At 41.5% G+C, this 14422-nt stretch overlaps 2 non-coding genes across 2 annotated transcripts; both read left to right on the top strand.

Moving 5' to 3' along the window:
• The first annotated feature begins 2412 nt into the window (after nucleotides 1-2412).
• TRNAS-UGA lies at nucleotides 2413-2494 on the top strand. Its single transcript has one exon. It is a non-coding gene; the product is annotated as a tRNA-Ser (tRNA).
• A 932-nt stretch (nucleotides 2495-3426) lies between these two features.
• TRNAS-UGA lies at nucleotides 3427-3508 on the top strand. The gene has a single exon. It is a non-coding gene; the product is annotated as a tRNA-Ser (tRNA).
• The last annotated feature ends 10914 nt before the right edge of the window (nucleotides 3509-14422 follow it).

Genomic DNA, 14422 nt, shown 5'->3' on the forward strand with positions numbered 1-14422 from the left:
TAGAAATCCACGGGAGACGTATGTGTTAGGCGGGGAGAGTCTGATAGGTATGGGCAGAGAGAGGGATCTTGGGGTGATAGTATCTGAGGATTTGAAGCAGTGGCGTAGCCAAGGGTGGGCTTGGGTGGGCTCAGGCCCGCCTACTTTGGGCTCAGGCCCACCCAGTAGCAGCACACCTATGATGTGGCTGGCAGAGATCCCCAAACCCCATCAGCCGAAAACTCCCAACAACTGTTCCTCCATTCGTTGTAAATAGCAGATCTTTGCCTGCAGCGAGCAGCGACTGTTACATACTGCTCGCACCGGCCCCACAGCCTTCCCTCTGATGTATTCCCGCCTATGCGGAAACAGGAAGTTGTATCGGAGGGAAGGCTGTGGGGCCAACATGAGCAGTGTGTATTTGTTGCTGCTCGCTGAAAGTGAAAATCTGCTATTTAAAAGGTATACAGGGGAGGGGGGATGTTTGAGAGACCATATGGCATGCAGGCGAGAGAGGGAGAGACCAAATCATTTGTGGGACAAGGTGGAGTTCTGCCCACCCATCTTGGGCCCAGGCCCACCCAAAATTGGGTGTCTGGCTACGCCCCTGATTTGAAGACAACAAAACAGTGTGACAAGGCGGTGGCCGTAGCTAGAAGGTTGTTAGGCTGTATAGAGAGAGGTGTGACCAGTAGAAGAAAGGGGGTGTTGATGCCCCTGTATAAGTCGTTGGTGAGGCCCCACCTGGAGTATTGTGTTCAGTTTTGGAGGCCATATCTTGTTAAGGATGTAAAAAGAATTGAAGCGGTGCAAAGAAAAGCTACGAGAATGGTATGGGATTTGCGTTACAAGACGTATGAGGAGAGACTTGCTGAACTAAACATGTATACTCTGGAGGAAAGGAGAAACAGGGGTGATATGATACAGACGTTCAAATATTTGAAAGGTATTAATCCGCAAACTAACCTTTTCCGGAGATGGGAAGATGGTAGAACGAGAGGACATGAAATGAGATTGAAGGGGGGCAGACTCAAGAAAAATGTCAGGAAGTATTTTTTCACGGAGAGAGTAGTGGATGCTTGGAATGCCCTCCCGCGGGAGGTGGTGGAAATGAAAACGGGAACGGAATTCAAACATGCGTGGGATAAGCATAAAGGAATCCTGTGCCGAAGGAATGGATCCTCAGGAGCTTAGTCAAGATCGGGAGGCGGGGCTGGTGGTTGGGAGGCGAGGATAGTGCTGGCCAGACTTATACGGTCTGTGCCAGAGCTGGTGGTTGGGAGGCGGGGCTGGTGGTTGGGAGGCGGGGCTAGTGCTGGGCAGACTTATACGGTCTGTGCCCTGAAGAGCACAGGTACAAATTAAAGTAGGGTATACACAAAAAGTAGCAAATATGAGTTATCTTGTTGGGCAGACTGGATGGACCGTGCAGGTCTTTTTCTGCCGTCATCTACTATGTTACTATGTCTCTTCCCAGGAGCCACCTCCCACATTGCCCCTTCCAGAGCTTGGCCCTTGTTCACTACATAAGAATATAAGCTGTGCAATCCTGGGTCAGAACAAACCTTCATCAAGCGCAGCATCCTGTCTTTCATAGTGGCAAATCCATAAGAATAACCATGTTGAGTCAGACCAAGGTCCATGAAGCCCAGCATTCTGTGTCTGACAGTGGCCAGTCCCAGGTCACAAGTACCCAACAGATCCCAAAAAGATGATCTATTTCTCAAGGCTCATTTCTGCGATGGCTTTCCCAAGTCTACCTGGATAATAAATGCTATGGACTTTTTCTCCAGCAACTTGTCTAAACCATTTTTGAATCCTGTTGTGTTAATCTTATGAAACAGATTCCAGACTGTAATTATGCCCTGCTGCTATGTGAGAAAAAACAAAACATTTCTATGATTTGTTTTCAATCAATTTCATAAATCCAGGTCACAAATAAACTGCCAGATCCCAAAAGATGAGTCCATTCCTTGTTGGTTGGTCTCAGGAATAAGCAGTAGCTTTGCCAAGTCTTCCTGTCTAATAATAGTGGTTTATCAACTTATCTGCCAGGAAGGTGTCCAATCCCCTTTTAAATCCATCTATGCTAGACCATATCTTGCCAACAAATTCCATAGATTGACTGTGCATTCAGTAAAAAATACTCCTATAGTTTGTTTTAAGCATGCCGCCTGTTGATGCATGGGGTGTCCTAACTCTCTCTCTCTCGTTTCCCCCAACAATTCCACTTGCCTCAGCTGAGCTTGCATTCATCATGGTGCCCTCTTTCCAATGCTAACAACCTTTCTGCACTAATTGCAGAGATCAATAGAAGTGCATCTTATTTCTAAGCACAACGGACACAAGACAGCAGGAACACTATATGCAGTAGCTATTCCGTGGCATAATAACTTATTTATATATTTTACTAGCAATTATTTCGTCATTCTTGCTGTGATGGCCGAGTGGTTAAGGCGTTGGACTTGAAATCCAATGGGGTCTCCCCGCGCAGGTTCGAACCCTGCTCGCAGCGATATATTTTATACAATTTTCTAATTTTCTAAAATAATACCTTCACCCTCCAAGGAGACAAACATTTGCAGCAAAACCAGAAACCCTGGTATTTTTAAAGCTCTTCGCCGCAGTGCAAGGGAGACTTGCTGTGCCCGTACGTAACTCAGTCCACTTGCAAAAGCTATATCCAAGCACAATTTAATTTCTGCTGAGATTTGCTACCCTCTACTGTCGGAAAAAGAACATACTTTTTAAAAACAAATTATGATGATCTATTTCCATTGGTGGTTAGGTGCGCATGACTACTAACATAATCAATATGTAAAGAAGCAAGCAGCGAGCGAGCGAGGCTGTTGGATTCCAATTCTGAAAGTGTTATTTTGGGTACATTCATTCATAAGTGCCTTAAAATAACAGATTGGGTCTGCGAATGTTGTGTTTGATTTGGGGGGGGGGGGTGCAGCTTTTATTTTATGCCAATCTACACGAAGCAACAAGGCAGATGGACGGCGCATGTGCTCGCTCTCTCTTCGTAGCTTGCGGGAGGGTGCATGTAATCACTTTGCACTTCCTTGCCATTGATGCTGCGGTTGTGCTCTGTTGGCTCCTTTTTCTTTTTCAGACATACGCGCTGATTGTTAAGTGACTCCTCGTCGCGGTTGTGCTTCTGTTACCCGGCTAGCCGGCGAACAGAGACAAGCTGCCATGGTCCTGGTCTCCCGATTACAGTCAGCCATTTTTGTTTGTAATAAATTTTGGTGTTTGAATTTTGTAGTAAAGTATAACAGAATATTGATAAAATCGTAATATCCAAAGACAAGTGATTATAAGTACAATTGTACAATCCTATGTATATCTTAGTTCATATGTTTTTGCATATGAAAACTGATCGGAAAGCGTTGCGCACTAATGTGTTCTTTGTAAAACTTATTTCCACACCAATTTATCACTGCTGTGATGGCCGAGTGGTTAAGGCGTTGGACTTGAAATCCAATGGGGTCTCCCCGCGCAGGTTCGAACCCTGCTCGCAGCGATATAATTTTTTTTTTTTTTTTAATTAACATTTTCTCGTTTTATTGGAAAAAAAAATCTGAAAGAGCAATCATTTAAAAACCAATAATATCCTTTTGACAAAATAAAAGAATGATGATACAAAGAAAAGTCAGGAAAGTTGACTCCCCCTTTCTGCTTTGGTAACTTCAAAGTGCGAAGTGAGATTCGGGGGGGGGGGGGGGGGGGGGGGGACATTTCCATAGAAATTGAGAAAAAATCTGGTCTATTTTGTAGAAAAAACTATTGGGGAATGGGGCTGGGCTGGGAGCATACTCAACACATAGTTAATTCTTGGGTTCAAAGTCATTTTAATGGTTTCCAGCCTGCCCTACCAACTGAGAAACAGGGGAGACCATTTGGTTATTGCAGCTTTAGTGGAATTCATAACTGATTCAGCATTTCTAGTAATGGTCTCTTGCAGGGACCTTCCCAAATATAGGCCTAGGTATTTTATAAATGATATTTGTGTTTTAAATGGGAATAAACTCAGTTCTTGAGTCATGATATCATCTTGTAGCAGGAGACACTCTGATTTATCCCAATTGATCTGATGTTGGCAGACATGGTGAAGGAGTGGAACGCCGGATACTGCTCGAATACTATGAATACTACTGAGCAACAGGACAACCTCATGTTTTTGTGCCTACTGATGGACTTATACTTATGCACTCTACCTCTGCTTTTGGCTGTTTAGCCACACCTTATCACTGCACTGGACATTTGTGCCTTATCCAGTTTTACTGTTTGCTAACGAAAGAAGTTTGCTGTTTACTAATGTAAAGATAGAATGCAGGGCTATTAGACATATAGCTTGTAACAGTAGTTTGCAAGGCCTATACAAGACCAGCTTGCATGTAGCAGCGCCATCTGAATAGACGACCTTGGTGGGTGCTGACACCCCGCCCTGCATTCCTGAGCCGAACGAACCTTATCTCCTGTGCTAGAAAGGAGCATTGTGTGTGTGTGAAGAATAAGCTGCTAAGTTTCGTTTTTCTTGCCAGTATCATTTCAGTGTTATGACGTGTGTACGTACTGGGACTACAATTTTGTACTGTAAGAACTACAAATGTTTACTGCGCATGTCGGTTGTGGCGTGTAAGGGGCCAAATGCGCAGGCCCAGGAGGGGAGTATAAATGTAAGTGTCAGATGATTTATGACACACAGTGTCCCGAGACTACTCGGTGCTGTTCACTTGCTAGCAATAAAGTTGCCTTGTTTGGAACCAAAATTTGCCTTTCGTCTCCTGATTCCCCACCTGTTTCAATGGGGCCTAAAAGCTGCAAAAGCTTACTTCCAATCAATAGAGCGGTTATTCATACCACAATCACCGCTTTTGCAGCTTTAACACAGTCACTTCCTCAATCAGAGGAATTGTTGTGTAATCTGGTCTTGTGGAACAATAAACATTTAATGATTGGTAGGGAAACCATTAACTGGCTTATTTGGCAACAATGTGATATTTGGTTCTTGAGTCAACTGATATCTGACGGTAATCTCAAAACCTTTGCTCAGTTACAAGCTGAGTTTCAAATTCCTAGTTCTCAATTGTTGCACTGGTATCAGTTACGTAGCGTTATTCATTCAAAAAAAATGGCAACCAAGTGGTGTAGCGAATAATACGTCTCTCTCTGGCTTTGTTGACAATCATTGCAAACAACAACATTCAGCCTCATTGTTTTACAAGGCTATGAGGTCCAATATTGCTACACCACGTAGTTCTACGCAGCATGTGTGGGAACTGGATCTCAATGATTCATTGTCTGACACTCAATGGTCTCGTGTTTGGTCGACTAGCCCAAGTGCCTCCTTGTCATCTGCAATAACACAATCGCTTTTCTTTATGTATCACAGGGCTCTTTGGACGCCTAGAAAGAGTAAATTGTCTAGGTCCTCTGGGAGTGATTTGTGTTGGTCATGTAAAAATAAAACAGGAACTGTTGTACATCTATTGTTGGAACATCCTCATCTACTATAATAAAACTCATCCTCAACGTTCTGAGGACACTGACGTCAGTGAAGCCAAGCCCTGACTTCCTTCAAAAAGGTTCGAAGGTTCGTGGTGGTGAAGCCACCAAAATCGCTCCGGGCCCCGCCCTCGAGGGCGGAGCAATGGCAGAACAACGAAGGGGTTGGCCAGGGAGGGAGGGGGGGGGGGGTGTTGGCGACGAAAACCTTGCTAGCGCCCGTTTCATTTGCTCTGAAACGGGCCTCTTTTACTAGTCTTGTAATGTTTTGGTCAGATGTCTGGGGAAAATTGAAAGAGATTTTTAGTTTCCACAAATCTTTTTCACCCAAATATGTAATATGGAAATCTATTTGCATCTCATTTCTCTTTTCAGAAAATGATAAGTTATTGTTTGACTTCTTGGTCTCAGTTGCTTTGACACTGATCATCTCGCACTGGAAGGACAATTCTCCAGTAAACGTAGTGGTTTGGTGGAACTGGATTCTACTGTACAAAAAATACGAACAGTCAGCCATAAATTCTATTCTAGGACATAAAACTGGTCTTCAAAAATGGGAATCTTTAGACCTTTTTCTTTCAACTACGGCCTGCCATTAGGTCTTGGACTCAGCTTTGTGTACTTTATTCTGTTCTACTATTTTTCTGTTTTTGCTATATTTTTAAAATCTAAAAAAAAATAATAATAAAAAGATCTAGTAATGACATCCTCAGTCTTCAAGCAGACAGTCGATTGCAAAAAGAAACAACCAACATTTTTAAAGCTCCTGGGTCACTTTCACTGCTACACACGACTTTTATACATGCATACAGGCAATAATGTGTGTGTATGAAATGCCCTCTGTAACTTTTTTGCTTTTTTAAACTACATGCTTTTTTGTTCCAAGACAACTTTGGGCGACAATATTGATCGTGGCTGGTTTACCCTTACAAGTTGCTTTCACTTTTCCATATTTGTCTACATCAATGAGTGTGCTCTCATTTAAAAAGAAATCACTTGTGTTAGATGAGTTCATGAAATACTGGAAATGAAAATACTTACAGCAGACTGCTCCACCAAGAAGCCACCATATGCTAACGACAGCTCCTGACCTCCCTTAATAATTTCCTTGTAAAAGTAGGGCTGCATTCTGTTCATTGCTTGGAAACAGCTATGCATCGCTCAGAATGCACATTTAATCAGCTTGTTTTAATGTATTCGCATATGATTCCCATTAACTGATACCTAAAACAGTAAAAAGCACACAAAGCCCCTTTGTGCATTTCACACTGAATACCATGCTTGCTAAACTGGCAAGAACCAGTCAAAAGCATATGTTGCGAGCACAGAAACATTTGTGCAGCCTCTCTTGAATTGGGTTTGCAAGTGCTTTTTGTTTCAAGGTCCTGAGTTGCTTGTTACCGGTTTTCCATCGCTTCATGTGCAGCTGGCCATCCTGTCCACTAGCACCTATTTTAATTTTTTTTCAGCTCGCTTAGTATTGAACTAAAGGCAATGGGTTTATCATATTACAGCTATGCTATGCAGATGATATTCATATAGTATTAACATTGCTTGAAGATACTTTTGCCCTCATTAGAGGTACTTTCAGCCAAATTTCAGGATGAATGACCTCCCATCAGCTTAAATATTGAAAAAAAAACCAGCTTTATTGTGGTTGGGAGAGAAATCAAACCCGTTACCAACTACTCTAAATTTAGAAGGTAATAATGCCAACGCCCTCCAAACAACTGTCCATAGTAACATAGTAGATGACAACAGAGAAAGACCTGTACAGTCCATCCAGTCTGCCCAACAAGATAAACTCATATGATCTACTTTATATGTATACCTGACCTTGATTTGTATCTATCATTTTCAGGGCACAGACCGTAGAAGTCTGCCCAGTACTAGCCACACCTCCCAACCACCGGTGCTGCCAGAGTCTAGGGGTTTGGATAGACTGTACTTGAGAAGAAAAATCTCAGGTGAATCATGTTGAATCCTCTCTTTTTCATAAATTACATTTTTGGCATCAAATTAGAGCCTTTTTGTCTTTGGATGACCTACAGCAACTGGTTCATGGTGTAATATTTTTCACATTTGGATTACTGTAATTCATTACATTCAGGTATTTTGAAAACCTTACCATCTTGACTTCAATTGTTGCAAAATCCAGCATTAAAGATGATTCTGTTTTAAGTTTTAATCTGGTAAGAGTGACCCTTTTGCTGCAAGAACTCCATTGGTTGCCAAGTTGGAGCTCAAATTGATTTTAAAATTGTGTGTTTTGCTTTTAAATTGATTTAGGGAAACTGCACGCACCAACTTCAGAACTATTGTCAGGCTCCCATACTACCCCAGCAGTAAGGCTAATTTGGCACATCCTACAGTGCCTTTGTAAAAGGGCTGCTAAGTGCTTTGAAAATACGCCTCATGGAGACATATTTTCAAACCACTTAGACTTACGTTACGTGACAAGGCGTATTTTCAAAGACAACGTTACAGAGTAACCTATGGAACTTTGTAAGTCTAAGTGCTTTGAAAATGAGCCGCTTAGTCTACCTGAATGTAATTCACCTTGAGCTACTACTAAAAAAAGTGTGAGTAAAATCCAAATAAATAAAATAGTTAGGAATAGATTAATGTTGATCTGGTCTTTTTCTGATGTATTGCTCTATTGGAACTTACCAGTTTCCTTGCTTGTGAACTGTCTACAGTTCAAAACTTTTATTCTACTATTAGACATGTATGAAGTGTCTTACAGAGATATAGAAGACAATCCCTGCTCAGTACAGCTTACAGTCTAGTTGGCAGATGAACAGTGAGGAGACTGAACAAAATGCATATTCAGCTATTGTGGGGAGCACTCAGATGAGTCTGTATAGACTGACCTGGTGATCATCAAGTGCTATGCTTGGAAGCAAGAAGGGAAGGGTGTTGCTTTGGGAGGCAACTAAGTCCGCGTGGGCTGGAGGACTAGCATAGGGTACAGCCTATTTCTGTTATTTTTGACAGGCCTATTTCACTAGCACAACAAATTCACCAGTTTGGCCCCTGTTGGGTCCAATGTATTTGCTTTGATATATTCTACATTTTCAGAAGCATTTATTTCAAATTTCTTTAGAAATAAGGATCAGCCTAGACTCCTTGGCAAGAAATCATAGATGCTGCCGCTTCTTCTTATAACTGTCTCTTCCTATGTTTTTAAAATAAAAATAAAGACAGCTCCCCTTTCATTCTCACAAGTGTTCCTCATAACAGCTTTTAGAATATTAGTAATTGTGTGCCTTCCTATAGTGCATTTCAGGCCAGTGTTAGAAATATGGGAGAGCCCCAAAGCCCAGTAGCACTTCCCTTGGAATTGGCACAGGGGAACAGGGACTTACTGGATCAAACAGGCAAAGCTTGGTGACATTACCCCCCCCCCCCCCCCCCCCCCCATGCCATGCTATACTACAGGTGATAGGGGTGGAGAGCTGCACTGTATTTACCTGTGTTCCCATCTCTCCCCCACCCCCATACAGTATGCAGTCACTAAATAAGAACCCAACCAGACCAGCTATAATTAAAATTCCCCTATACTATTTAGGTGTGTCTGCCAAAACAATCAAGGAGGGAAATGCTATGAGCTTTGATTGCTTAACAGAACTCACCATTTCATAATAAACCCCATTAACGTAAGCTGGATTTTTCCTAGTCAGACCATCATCTCCAGAAGTCTGTATCATACCTCGAGTAGTGTTATATAAGTTCTCTCTTAAGCACAATGAGTATTTCTATGTAATTTTATATAATAATAAACTGCTGGACAGCAATTTCTTCTTACTTAAAGCCCATTTTTAATTAAAAACCAACTAAAAATTAGTTTCAGATTCAGAAAGCAGACTACAAACTCTCCCATTATGAAGTAGCTAAGACCAGAGGAAAGAGAGAACTAATATTGTCTGTTCTTTAACTGATTGAATTTATCATTTCCTTTCCCTCAAGCATTAGCTGCCTTAAGGACTTATATAATCAACTGCACTATGCTTTGTTTCCAAGGACTAAAATTACTTCTGAAACAGTTTTTTAGCTCACAAAAATCTAAACTACATGGGAAGTAAAACTGTGAGTTATTTTTAGTGCATTCTCCTTATTAATGTATACAAATTCTATGGTCTGTGTTCCCTATATGGCAAGATCTATTGCTCATGTTTGATTGATTCTTACTGTACATCGCCTTGAGTGAATTCCTTCAAAAAGGCAGTAAATAAATCCTAATAAATAAGATAGATCAGGATGGGATGGAGCAGGCTTTGATGGCACCTCCAGTAGTTGGGACATAAAGCCAGTGTTGGGCGGACTTTTATGGTCCGAGTCCTGAAAAAGGCAAGAACAGATCAGGAACAAGTATATGTTTTTCATACCCACCCCCATTGTTGGTTTAATCATAATTTTTTTTTATTTAATTTAATTTCATATATACCTCCTACAAGCTCAAAACAATCAAATACAGTAGGTATTTGAATGTAAACGTTGGGCAGACTGAATAGACTGTTCAGGTCCTTAGTCTACTGTGTAATCATGTAAATGGTTCTACCTGTCCTGCACGTTCTTACTTCCTCTTTAGTGTTGAATCTTTACGTCCTCCAGCTATAAAATAAATGGATAAAAAGCAGCTTAACCCCCACACTTCAGTCCCTCTAAACCAGTGCTTCTCAGCCCAGTCCCCGGGGCACACCCGCTAGTCAGTTTTCAGGATATCCACAAAGAATAGGCATGAGATAAATTTGCATACCAAGTAGGCAGTGAATACAAATCTCCCTCATGTCTATTCATTGTGGATATCCTGTAAAACTGACTGGCTGGGTGTGCCCCCGGGATTAGCTCGAGAACCACTGCTCTGAACATCCCCATCCCGCCAGTAAGTATTCCTACCTCCTCTCAGCACCAGGGGGAATTATTAGTATTTTACAACTGCAATTCCAAAGGACAGACCAAGCTCTTTTCATCATTTAGTTCAATCACTAGTTTTAAGCCAACTTGATTACTGCAATGGAATATACTGAGGGTGTAAAGAAATGCTTCAAATAAAGTTATAAACTGCCCAGAATACAGCTGCTAGTCTGATCTATAGAAAATCGAGATTCGAAAGTTCAAGACCACTTCATGAAAAACTGCACTGGCTTCCTGTCAAGGACCGAATAACTTTTAAGGTTTGCACCCTGGTGCATAAAATCCTCTATGGTGAAGCTCCTGCTTATATGGATACCCTTATTAACTTGCCACCAAGGAATTCTCACAAATCATCTCGTTCATACAATCTCCATTACCCAGCATGCTGTGGCCTCAAATATAAGACCACTTATGCATCCACCTTTCCCTATATTAGCGCACATTTGTGGAATGGATTACCTAAATCTGTAAAAACTACTCACGATCATCCAACTTTCAGAAAATCTCTCAAGACAAATTTATTTGGAAAAGCTTACGCCAAAGTCCCTCCTTGTATCCATAACTCCTGAACTGTAGCTGTCATAACAACTTATTGAACCTTGTTGCCCTTCTCCTTCTCTTCTCTGTAATTACTCCCTAACCTCTTCAACTTCAATGTACTTGATTGTTTATTGCCTGTTTGATGTATGTCTTTCAGACTGATGTCAGCCACATTGAGCCTGCCCATGGGTGGGAAAATGTGGAATATAAATGTTATACATAAATAAATAAATAAAATAAAATTTGCCGCTAAACAAGGGCTGGTCTCTTCTAAATGTAAACTGCTTTGGTTGTACTGCAGAAAGACAGTATATCAAATCCCATTATCCTTTTAATGTGCAGAGAAAATGTTGAAAATTATGCTAGGGTAGCCCCACTATCTTCAACTGCAAAAACACTCCCTGGGAGTCTACAGCATGCCAAATCATGGTGTTGGAGCTAGGAAAACAGCTGTTTCAGCAGCTGCAGCAAGGGGAGGGGAACGAGCGGCAAAGTGGAATCTGGAATGGAGATGAGGGTGGGGAGGCACATGAAAAGTGAGTACTTCCACTATGATCTGGATCCCCACCAAATAGGCAATTGCCTCTTTGCTTTCCCTATCAAAGGGATGCTATCATACTATCGATAAAATGTTTTGGAAAGAGAGACGACTACTGGCACATTAAGGGCTTGATTCTGCCAATAATGCCGAAAATTAGGCACCAGAAAGATCTGTGCTGAAATTGAATTCTATAAAGGGTGTTCCACACCAACCAACCTTTATAGAACAATGTTTAGCACCAATTTCTGCGACCAACTTTGGGTGCATATCCTGACAAACAACCCCAGAATTCTCTAACATCACAACTAAATAATGGAACACCCCAGACCCATCCATGCCCCTCCCATAGTCACACCCCCTTTTTGGTTGCCACAAGAATTTCAATGCACAACTTTACAGAATAGCACATAGGCAGAAGCATGCATAAATCCAAATAATTATTTATTTGGATTTTGCTCACTCCTTTTTCAGAAGTAGCTCAAGGTGAGTTACACTTAGGTACACTGGATATTTCTCTGTCCCAGGAAGGCTCACAATCTAAGTTTGTCCCTAAGGCAATGGAGGGTTAAGTGACTTGTCAGAGAAGATCCACCAAACTTGGAGAACTCAAAACGCCCCACAGGAGAACACAGAGGTAGGAAAAAAGTGGGAGGTTGACCACGAATACCAAAGACTGGAGAGGTGTATACTTAAAATCAAATGTTTATTAGATAGAAGAGACTCGACACAACGTTGTGTTTCGGCCGTTAGGCCTGCATCAGGAGTCTACAATAAAAATGTGTACATACAAATGAAAAAAACAGATAAAACTTTGCAATGTACAAGGGTGAGACAACAAATAAAAACAAATTAAAAATTCAATTATATAAACAAAGTGAAAAGAATATAGAAATAATAGGAGTGTACTATGATACATAAAAAGGCACAATAAAAAAACAATAAAAATGGTGGTATGCATGCTAATATATAAACAAATAAAGTAATACTTTAAGGCATATATATCTCACATACACATATAAGTAAGATATTTATATGACAAATCATTACAAGGACAATTTTTTGAAATACCAGTAAAATAGTTAATATATAATTAAAAATATGTATATATATAAAAAAACCAAATATAAACAAATAATTTCTTACATCGATCCGTCATCTGAAATCTCTGAGATTGATATCAGTAAATGAATAAGAACTTGATATTTTGGTCTAATAATATGGCCAAAAAAGGAGGTACATTAATGATAACGTCTACTGAAGGTGTAAAAAAAAAATAACGAAGCACTTGAAAATTAAAAAATATATATAAAAAATAAAAAAACAATTAAAAATATAATAAGGGTATTGAAACCAATGAGCATAATGGTTATGGTGCTGCACATGCAGATATGTAAACAAACGAGGCCCTGAAAAGAATCTTTACATCATGTGCAAGTATATGAAACTAGGGAATGGACATTCAGTGAATGAATAATCACAGAAAAATACAGAAAAAAATGCACCTACATATCATTTAAAACACAGGGATGAATGTGTTTCAATGAAAAAAAAGCTGAAAAGCTGTAATTTAACTTGGCGTGATATACATAAGGTTGGTTCTGAGCTATCGAAGCTTAAGTCAGTGCTGAAGCGTGGGAGCACTGTGCATATAGGAAATGTAACACTTGGAGGGGCATAATCGAACGGAAACGTCTATCTCCATGAGCGTTTATCTCCGAGAACGGGTCCATGAAGGGGCGGACCAAACCGTATTTTCGAAAAACATGGACATTTATCTTTTTTTGAGCTGGGCGTTTTTGTTTTTCAGCGATAATGGAAACCGAAAGTGCCCAGCTCAAAAACGAATAACTCCAAGACATTTATTCGTGGGAGGGGCCAGGATTCGTAGTGCACTGGTCCCCCTCACATGCCAGGACACCAACCGGGCACCCTAGGAGGCACTTTTACAAAAAAAAAAGAAAAGGTAAAACAGCTCCCAGGTGCTTAGCACCCTTCCCTTGGGTGTTGAGCCCCCCAAATCCCCCTCAAAACCCACTGCCCACAAGTCTACACCATTACTATAGCCCTAAGGGGTGAAGGGGGCACCTACATGTGGGTACAGTGGGTTTGGGGGGCGGTTTGGAGGGCTCCCATTTACCAGCACAAGTGTAACAGGTGGGGGGGGATGGGCCTGGGTCCACCTGCCTGAAGTCCACTGCACCCCCTAATAACTGCTCCAGTGACCTGCATACTGCTGCCAGGGAGGTGGGTATGACATTTGAGGGTGAAAATTAAAAGTTGTGAAACGGCATATTTTGTTGTGGGAGGAGGTTTGTGACCACTGGGGGAGTCAGGGGAGGTCATCCCCGATTCCCTCCAGTGGTCATCTGGTCATTTAGGGCACTTTTTGGGGCCTTATTCGTGGAAAAACAGGGTCCAGGAAAAGTGCCCTAAATTCTTGCTAAAAACGCATATTTTTGTTCTATTATCGGCGAAAGGCGCCCATCTCTGATCGGCCGATAACCACGCCCCAGTTCCGCCTTCACCACGCCCCCGATACGCCCCCATCAACTTTGTCCGCATCCGCGACGGAGTGCAGTTGAAAACGTCCAAATTCGGCTTTCGATTATACCGCTTTATTCGTTTTTGTGAGATAAATGTCTATCTCCCGATTTGGGTCACAATATAGGCGTTTTTCTATTTCGATTATAAGCAGGTTGGTGAAGTATTGTTGACCTAAAAACAGTTGAGGACACCACTAACCTGTATGAGCAGAAACTTCTGAGAAGATGATGATATACAGTATAGCGAAGATACATACCTGTAGCAGGTATTCTCCGAGGACAGCAGGCTGATTGTTCTCACAATTGGGTCATCGTCATCCATGGCGGCCCAGGAACCGGAAATAAAGTTTTGAAGATCTTCGGGAACGTTCCACCGCACGAGCAGGTT

The sequence above is a fragment of the Microcaecilia unicolor genome, chromosome 8 (assembly GCF_901765095.1).
Source record: "Microcaecilia unicolor chromosome 8, aMicUni1.1, whole genome shotgun sequence".
NCBI classification, from domain to species: domain Eukaryota; kingdom Metazoa; phylum Chordata; class Amphibia; order Gymnophiona; family Siphonopidae; genus Microcaecilia; species Microcaecilia unicolor.